We start from the raw sequence: 10712 nt of genomic DNA on the forward strand, positions 1-10712 counted from the left end.
AAAAAAGGCATTAGGTTCAACGGTCTGTTTCAGAATCAGCAAACGAAGTTCCCGTGTTCGCCTCCCGTTGAACGATTGATTGGACGTTCAGTGGACCAAAGGTCCAACGTATTGGACCAACGAAGGACCACCGTTGAACGTTTTTTTCTAAGAGGGTTGTAACCGCCTCGTTTGCCTGTTCTGCTCAAAGGTGGAACTTTTTGCCTTAATAATGCCTCAGAGTGAAATAAGTGGAATCAGTGGTATAAGTGGAATAAATCAAATGCAATTATCACCCTTCTTAGAAATAATCAATAATGCATATAATATTAAATTTACCCAGTGTTGGTGATTACCGAAAATTTGACAGAAGCTGCTATATTGCTATCTATATTGTATACAACATTTTCAATCCGGTAGAAGATGCTACAAGAACTCGAGTCTCTCATTGCATGAACCTTGAGAGAATTTTGCTACATTTCTTCGCTCCACATCATACTCTGAGTATTTCACGCCATTAAAAAAATTTACATTCTGATAATGATCGTTGCTGTGTGGAATTTCCCAAGAGAGAATCGCAAGTTGACAATTATCGCAGAAAATCGAATCGATGATTCAACTTGATGATTCTCATACTAGGTTGCAATATTTCAAAACCCTTGTGTTGTGCATTCACAGACATTTTTATAGACACAACTTATACAAAGGTTCTATGCACATAGTTAGAATAAGCGGCAATAGTAAAATAATTCTATCGCAACTATCAACTGCCAGTATAGAATCGAATCGCGAAACGAGAATAGGCGACTGATTGTTGCTTCAGAGAGGATCCAGACAGCAGCGTGCTAACCTTTGATTCTCAGAAATGTCATCGAGAGAAATTCGCTCTCGCACTGGTGTCGATTCTATGTTATGTTAAATGAGCCATGCCAGGTTTTTGTTGTTGCGATGATTTCCGTTTCTCTTTGATGGCACTGATTCAATCGCTGAATAGTTGCCAGTGAACGTTCTTCGATACGATAAAAGCCATCCTTGAATTTACCTATGAAGAGAAAAACAATAAATTACTTATTCTCCTTGTCAGGTAACTTCCAACATAACTTTCGAAATATAAAGGAAATCAACCAATACAGATCGAGTCATACCAAGAGGTTTTGTGGTGAGATTGTGCATACCACAAAGTGCCAAGAAATGTAAGATACAGTATTAAAGAGCAAGGCTCTTTGCAAGCGTTTGAGGAATGTCAACAATATGTGCGTAAAAACGAATTCCGGCGCTTCTTTTCCTGCTTTAAATAAATTTATCTTCCATATGGTTAGAAAGTAAACCAATCGGTTCATTCTGCTTAAAATTGCAATTCAAGAAAAGCGAGAATCTTAGTCTAAAACTCTTCCGTTTTGCTTGAAATTGCTCGAGCAAAATCATTTTAGTTTCAGCATACTTCCACTAACACATTTGATTAGCAACAAACACATTTCTATATCGATTTCCTCCTGCAGAAATTATTGCAATATAAAGATTTACGTACCTTCTATAAGTAAACCCGTAAAATAAGAACCTTTGATTTAACACACTAAAGGCTATGGATATGGAATGTTGTCGTAAAACTATTTATTTTTTCGGAAAACTGCTTTTGTAACAGAAAAGATTTAGTTTTGTTTATTTTGTGTAGAGCAATCTAATACAAATGCATTGAATCAGTGTTGCTAACTTGTTTATTAGGGAATTAAAATCTTAAAATATAAGCGATTTTCCATCAAAAATTGATCAAAACTAATATTTCATCCAAAAAGTCAGGCTTAACATTCATTTGAGAATAAATTATTTTTAAAAAATTGATTGATTGATTGACACAAGTTAACTTGATTTACTCTTGATCCTTAAGGGCTGAGGCCAGTGTGTTTTAGGATGATTTAGAGAGCTATTTTCACGTTTCAAATCTGATTTTCTCAGAAACGGTGACGAATATAAAAAAACCCAACTCACAATCTCTTAGAAAATTAGTTCAGATTATTCTGTGAAAATTTCAGAATAATTCATTGACTTTAGCGGCCGGAAATGTCATTTTTCTGAAGAAAGAACTGCATAGACGAAAACGCCGTCTTTCAACTTGTTCATTGAATATCTCACCTTCAAAACCATGGATCAAAAATCTATCCTGACAATGTCTAGATAATTTAATTTAGATGCGATTAGTTCAAAAAACATATATGTTGTCGCGATAAAAATGAAGTGAATTTTATTTTTGTGAAGGTAAATCGATTTCTATGGCGGCGCCATTTTTTCTGAGAGAGAAATAAAATCGGCTCTGAAAGGCTGCCAAACAAGCAGTAGCTTTATTGGATTTTATGTGATGTAGTCAAACTTGTAACCGAAAATATCAAAACTTTCTTGGCCACCCGGCCACATCGAGAGTCATTTTGCACATTTGGGAGAGAGCATGGAGAGAAATGTAATACGCACAGCGAGCCACGTGGTTTTACGCGACCTACTGGCCTCAGCCCTTAAGAGTTGGAAACAAAAGTTGCGATGTTGGATAAAGATATGGAAGATTTTATATAGTGTTTAGGGAGCGATTAGTACTTTTTAGTTTCGATTTATAAGTAATACGAGAGTGGATGCATGCTTTTTAGGATCAAAGTAACGAACCTTTCTGATAGCATCAGCAAGTGAAGATTGTTTACTTTCAATCATTTTTATATGGGCATCCCATGATAGTGTTGAATCTAGGTGAATTGATACTATCAACTTTTTCTATAAATGTTTGGCCTAAACATGAGTGAAGAGACATTTTTCTTCCTTGGAGAGTTTACCACCATGTTTTTTTTATATTTTCGATAAAACAAGACAGTAAATTTAAGTTAAAGTAGCTTGTTAGTACACGCAAGTAATTTTCAATAGATGTAACCAATGTTGGTGTTTATTTACAAAAATGAAACTTTGTTTTGTTCACCTAGTTATGTAATCATACCTTTCTCATATTACTTATAATTCCAAAAATATCATCAGAAAATTCTAAAGGCAGACTCATTGGCTAAAGTGGGCGCATTGGAAGGTGATATTTATGAAAGACCAATCTGCTTCAATGAATTTTTCAGTATCTCTCGTCAGAAAACTCTCGAAAGTTGGCAAACTTCATGGAGCAATGGCGAACTGGGACGATGGCTACATTCCATTATCCCTAGGGTATCGACGAAACCTTGGTTCAGGTAGATGAACGTGAGTCGCGATTTCATTCGTGTTATGTCGCGGCTCATGTCAAATCACTACACCTTCGACGCACATCTCCGGCGTGTTGGGCTTGCGGAGAGCGGTCTCTGCACCTGTGGCGACGGTTATCAGGACATCGAGCATGTCGTGTGGTCGTGCGTAGAGTATCGTGATGCCAGGTCGAAGCTACTGGAATCCCTTAGGGCCCGAGGTAGACCGCCTGAGGTTCCGGTTCGGGATGTGTTGACAAGTTGGGATAGTTCATATATGCTTCTCATATACCAGTACCTTAAACACATTGATATACAAGTGTAATGTGATTATCCTCGTTCAGAAAGTATAAACTCCACCTACAGGTTCGACACTAACATCCGCCCGATTTTCTCGATCCCCGTCCCTGTCCACCATCTTCATTGGAACTAACAAGATCTTTTTGTGTCACTAACTTTTTCGTTCCCCCTTCCCTGTCTCTTCACCATCTCGATGGCAACTAATTAGATCTCGTCCAGTCCAGTCGAAAACCAGCATGCGGGCCACCCGCCAGGCCTTCGTAGCCTGGGGGTGTTTCCCGCGGACCCACACGGACCGAAGGATGCGGCCAACATGGATATTTGCAAACGCCATATGGAAGACCCTCATGCAATATCCAATTCACCGGCATTACATAATGATACTATTCTAGTTTTAATATAGTCGTAATTAAGATTAGTAAATATCCTTGGCATCTTAGAGCTTAAGCAGTGTGCCTTAAAATTATATTATAATATTGAATAAAAAAAAAATCTGAAAATTCTGTCAAGAATTCAATTTTGAATAAAATAAACTTCCTTTGGGAATGAACTAACATAACCTTTTCAATTTGTAAGCAGTTATGTCAAGTTAATAAGAATTTTTCTTAATTTTGCATCGTCCCACTAAATGATTAAACATACCTTATCCTATAGATCTGGAGCCGGAAGTCGGACCCAAACAGCAACCTACGAGACTATAAGAACATTTAGTTGAGCCTAACATAAGTTTGTGGGAATCGATCAAATCATCGCTGAGAATATTGAGTGAGTCTCGTTTTAGAGTTTTTGACCACTATTTTCGGTACTTCTGGAATCGGGAAATTGGAATCAGTATAGCCGAAGTTGGTTCGTTTAGTAATAATAATAGCCTACAAATTAAATCAGTTTTGTGCCAAATCTAGAAGAATTTTACCCTTTTTTGCATCGTCCCTCTAAATGACTGTGCAATTTTAAACACACTTTACCTTTACTTACTTAACATGATGAAATTCAATAGCAACTATGGGACTGTGAGATTTTTTATTTTATGAGTGACATTATTTGACACATACTCACACACTGACATACACACATAGGCATTGCTCATCTCGATGGAATGTCAAATGATATAGAACCCTTAGCCCTCCGGGCCAATTTTCACTAGTCAATTTTTTAAGTGATTGTATAAACTTTCTATATGAAAAAGGCAATAAGCGAACTTTAAAAAAAGCTTCGTTATCATGATTTTGTAATAACACTAACATGTAGGTACAAATTATATAACAGATTTACAAATTTACATATTTTTCTCCTGAAAAATAAAGATTTAAACGTGGCAACCTTGCACACTATACGAAATTTAACAAAGCACGCTGCGAACAGAGCAAAGCCGCATTTTTAATGACGATTTAAATGTGTTGACACTCATCGCCTTACAATTTCGGAATAGTGGCATTTTTACCTTTTTTTATATATATAAAAAATAGGTATAGAATTCGCTCAAACTTTAGAAAATTTTTCCGAGGCCCGGAGGGCCGAATGACATATACCAATCGATTCAGCTCGACGAACTGAGCAAATGTCTGTGTGTGTGTATGTGTGTGTGTCTGTATGTGTGTTGTCAACTAAGAGGTCGAGATCTCAGAGATGGCTGGACCGATTTTGATCAAACTAGTCGCAAATGAAAGGTCTCTCCGTCACCCAAAACGCTATTGAATGGTTTTGAGATCGGATGTTTACTTTTTGAGTTATTCGAAGTTTTATGTCAAAATTTTCAGTTTTTTGACAGTAACTGTCACAATTGACCTTGAAAACAGAATATGTTTTTAGACTTAGATTCCGCACGGTAATAGCTATCCAACAAGCCATAGTTTGTTAAAATTCGTCCATTTTTAACGGAGATATCGAAATTTTTGTGTAAACGACTTTTCCCCCTATTTCAGCAGTAGGAGTTTTGAGCGCTGTATGACAAAGCAATGCTTGGGAGCAACGGAAAACACGATTTTTTATTCTGTTACATTCAATTGTTTCTAAGTACCAAAAAAACTGTGTACAGCATCCTTTTCCATGACAATTTGCCTCGGACCGATTTTAGCACGGCTCGTTTTTGGCAACATAATCGTTCGAATATGACATATATAAACCAGATGATGGCAGATTTTTTTTTAATTATATTGTTTTAAACTACTTACAGCAATAAATGCTGGAAGAACATAACATCCATATACCATTCGAATCAGTTCGTCGAGATCAGCAAATGCGTGTATGACAAATAATTTCACTCAATTTTCTCTGAAAATTTCTTTTCTACAAATTCAGATTCATACGAAAAGTCGTATGCTCCCAAACAAAGTTCCTGAATTATGTTTGGTTCCGACCTCTGGTTCCGGAACTACAGGATGATATATGAAACGAAATCAAAATTGTGTAACTCATTCTTCTCGTAGATGGCTGAACCGATCTTAGATTCAAATGAAAAGATTCTATAAAACATCTTGCTCTTCAGTCAGATCCAACTTCCAGTTTTGGAGATACAGGGTGATTGGTATAAAAATGTCTATTCCACATAAATTAATCAGGTTTATCGGGTTAGCAGATTTGGATAGTCAATAAAAAATATTAACTTTTTTCAGTTTTAGTGGTATTCAGTTGTCGATTCAGAAGGCACCTAAAAATTTATTTCGTGTTATGATTTCTCAAAGATGTCTTCACTGATTTTCAAATATTTTGAAACAAATGTAAACTATACAGCTACTCAGGTGAATTTATATGACTTCGGCCATACCGATTTTAGAATTCCGGTTCCAGTATAAAATCGTTTCTCAAAGCTCATTCGTTTTCTCAAAAAAAGCCTAATCAAATTTCAGAAACAAAAATTCAAATTAAAATAAACTTATATACAAAATAATTAGTTTTATACATACATACATACAAAAATTAATTAATTTTATCCAATTATGCTTCAAAGTTGGACTCAAAACTGTTGTAATTTATTCGTCATATGGCCATACGAATCGGTTTGGGTTATGCTGGTTCCTGAATACCGGCTCTGGAAGTACCTTAAATTACCGTAAACTCTAAAGTGGAACTTACATAATCATGTTTAATCGATTATCACAGTTATAGATTTAAATTCGATCCTATTTGCAGTTTCGACATTACAGAGTAATGAGTGATTAAAATTTCAAATTGTCGCCGAAGAATATTCATGCCAAAAACATGCGGATTGATAAAAAAAGGTATCATCTCACTGCTAGGTGGATTAATCACGTTTTTTTTCATTTTTTCGGTGCATATCACCCGTTAATTCCGGAAAGGCTATACGATCACTAAAAAAACCAACTTTTGAACCTTGGCCTGGAGGGCCGAATGTCATATACCATGCGACTCAGCTCGACGAACTGAGCAAATGTCTGTGTGTGTGTATGTGACAAATAATGTCACTCGATTTTCTCAGAGATGGAGATGAGCCGATTTTCACATACTCAATTGAAAGGTCTTATTTATTGAATTTTATCCCGTTCCGACTTCCGGTTCCGGAATTACAGGGTAATATGCACCAAAAATGGACAAATTGTAACTCACTTTTCTCAGAGATGGCGTGATCGATTTTCACGAATTTAGATTCAAATGAAGGATCTCATCTTCCCATAGCTCTCTATTAAATTTCATATTTACCCGATTTCCGGTTCCGGAATTACAAGGCAATATGTGCAAATTTATGAGAAAATGCACACCTAATTTTCTCGGAAGTTTCTTTACCGATTTTTGTAAACTAAAATGCAAAGGAAAGGTCTCCGGTTCCGAGCGAACTTTCTCGCTGCCTTAGCCAAATCATCCCTTCTATCTTTTGGTTGCTTGTGACTCTACTTGAGTAACTATAATTTAGACTAGTAACGGTTGATAATTGCATTGTCTAAAGTATTTGATCAACATGATCTAGCCATCATCTCGAATTTGAGTTAACCAAAATGTTCCCGAGGTGTTTCAAAGCATTTTATCTAGGAGTCAGTCATATTATGCTGAACCAAAAAACTTTTCTCAAACCCCATTTTCCGACATTAAAATCTAATGGTTTCGAGACTTGGTGGTCACACGTGTCACACATAATAGCGGTTATGATCAAACCGCATCACCTGATGGTTATTTGCAATCACATGCGAAGAAAATCGAGTAATCTTTACCATTGCCAAAGTCATTCAAGAGATAAAGGCTGGAATAATATCGCATTACTTAACAATTGACGTCGTTGCGCGAGTGCAATGCCATATTCCATAGTACAGTGATGAATAGGGTCAAACGCCTATTTGAACCAAATTTCATAAATATTTCGAACACCTGCTTAACTGAAACAAAGGTGACATTAATTAGGCAAATTTCTATTGGAGACAATGCGTCCGACCGTATGTGTTTGAGTAGCGTTATCCAAGAGTTACAAAATGAAAAATACGATGAATATAAGCCCCACATTCCTAAACCGTAAAAATTTACCCAACAACCACATCCATCATGTCAGACTTATCTTGCAACCGTTGCAGGACACAGTGCGACAAGTTTCTGCTGATTTTGGAATTCCAGGAAATTCGACAAACAAATCTGAGCGAACCTTGTCAAAACTGATTTGATGTGCATAATTCCTCGGATTCGTATTTTTTTTCGTTTAGAATGAATGTATTGCATATCGAAGCAACAACACATGTTCAGAGAACGATTTGATGTATCAACCTAATCAGGAGACACATGGTCGTTGGTGTTTGGATTTAAAATCTTTGTTTTCAATCGTCAATCTAATGGAAACATTTCTGCATCCTAAACATTAATAATCGATGTTCAGCTATGATCAACTCGAATATTCCCTTCTCTATTTTGACCACTTGGATTCGTTCATGAGCTTTGAAAGATGGTATCAGATTAGATTGTAATACAGGGTGATTTTTTAAGAGCTTGAGAACTTTTTTAAACAATAAAACGCATAAAATTTGCAAAATCTCATCGGTTCTTTATTTTAAACGTTAGATTGGTACATGACATTTACTTTTTGAAGATAATTTCATTTAAATGTTGACCGCGGCTGCGTCTTAGGTGGTCCATTCGGAAAGTCCAATTTTGGGCAACTTTTTCGAGCATTTCGGCCGGAATAGCCCGAATTTCTTCGGAAATGTTGTCTTCCAAAGCTGGAATAGTTACTGGCTTATTTCTGTAGACTTTAGACTTGACGTAGCCCCACAAAAAATAGTCTAAAGGCGTCAAATCGCATGATCTTGGTGGCCAACTTACCGGTCCATTTCTTGAGATGAATTGTTCTCCGAAGTTTTCCCTCAAAATGGCCATAGAATCGCGAGCTGTGTGGCATGTAGCGCCATCTTGTTGAAACCACATGTCAACCAAGTTCAGTTCTTCCATTTTTGGCAACAAAAAGTTTGTTAGCATCGAACGATAGCGATCGCCATTCACTGTAACGTTGCGTCCAACAGCATCTTTGAAAAAATACGGTCCAATGATTCCACCAGCGTACAAACCACACCAAACAGTGCATTTTTCGGGATGCATGGGCAGTTCTTGAACGGCTTCTGGTTGCTCTTCACTCCAAATGCGGCAATTTTGCTTATTTACGTAGCCATTCAACCAGAAATGAGCCTCATCGCTGAACAAAATTTGTCGATAAAAAAGCGGATTTTCCGAATGGACCACCTAAGACGCAGCCGCGGTCAACATTTAAATGAAATTATCTTCAAAAAGTAAATGTCATGTACCAATCTAACGTTTAAAATAAAGAACCGATGAGATTTTGCAAATTTTATGCGTTTTATTGTTTAAAAAAGTTCTCAAGCTCTTAAAAAATCACCCTGTATTAAGTGGAAACTGTACTTGAATGGAACAGCTTTTTCGTAAATAAATAATAAACTAGCTCTCAGATTTTGCATTGTTTTTTTTTTCATTTCGATTATCAAGGTTTCAGCCAAGATCGTTTGCCTCTAAGATAATAAAATATTTTGCACTTTTTGTACCGGTTTGCAAATCAATACATCTTGCTATTATCTTTACGTTTCGTCTAAGACTCATCAGTGTAGAGCAGTTCAAATTGACAAAATTACTGCAAACTTAAACAGTTCAATTTGAACCGCTAAGCAGACGGAAAGTTATTGCTATTTGCAACACACTTGTAATAAGCACAGAAGTGCTAAGTCTTTCCTGACGTACCGAATGAAAACAATTTGAACTGCTCTGCACTGACGAGTCTAAGACGAAACGTAAAGATAGTGAAATTGGTTATGAGCCCTAGCACAAAATAAGGTTAATCCCTAAATGAATACATCTTGGCTGCGTGAAAGGAGTCGTCGTAGCGATACCCTTTTGTTCACGAATCGAAAATTGAATGATCATATTCTAATCGACGGCAAAAAAGTCAGCCAAGAAGAGATCCAATGTGTTTCAGTAAAAAAAGTTTATTTTTTCCTGCCTTCAGCTACCAGATTTTTTTAGTGTTTCACAACTGGTTTCTCAATTTCACTTAAGTTTCCTATTATTAAGCAACCAGTTTTTTTGTTGAGTTACTAATTCAACGAGAAAATTCTATTTTATCCAGTGGAGCAGGATTTGAATAAATTGGATGTATTAAAATATTTGTGACAAAGCTTTTACGGTAACTGGAGTGCCTAAAATCAGAGTAACTGAAATGTCGTCGTAATGTTAACAACAATTCAAAACATTTAATCCAAAAGTTTGACAGAGTCGTTAGCTTCATATTGCGCATGCCGTTTGTTAGTTTGGAACAAAGATGTCATTCCAATCGAGCGGCTGTCGTCACTCTTGTTTTAGGCATTCAAGGTAAACTATGCTCACATGTATTTTTTCGGAATATTGAAACACTACTAGAATAAATTGTCACACTTTCTTTTGTGTTTATTTTTTGCTTTCTTACATAGAAAGGTTATCCAATCACTGTGAAAATCGACGTTATAATCAAAGCCCGGAGAACCGAATGCCATATACCATTCGACGAACCGAGCAAATGTCTGTGTGTATGTGTGTATGTATGTTTATATGCAACAAAAACTGCACTCGATTTTCTCGGAGATGGCTGGACCGATTTTCACAAACTTAAATTAAAATGAAAGGTCTTATGGTCTCAAAGCCTGCTATTTGAATCCGACTTCCGGTTCCGGAGTTATAGGGTAATATGTGAAAATTAAGGAAAAATTGTTTTAATCTACCTAATACTTTTGTTTCAAAATTTATAGTTTTAATACTGTG

This window comes from Malaya genurostris, chromosome 3 (assembly GCF_030247185.1).
Source record: "Malaya genurostris strain Urasoe2022 chromosome 3, Malgen_1.1, whole genome shotgun sequence".
NCBI classification, from domain to species: domain Eukaryota; kingdom Metazoa; phylum Arthropoda; class Insecta; order Diptera; family Culicidae; genus Malaya; species Malaya genurostris.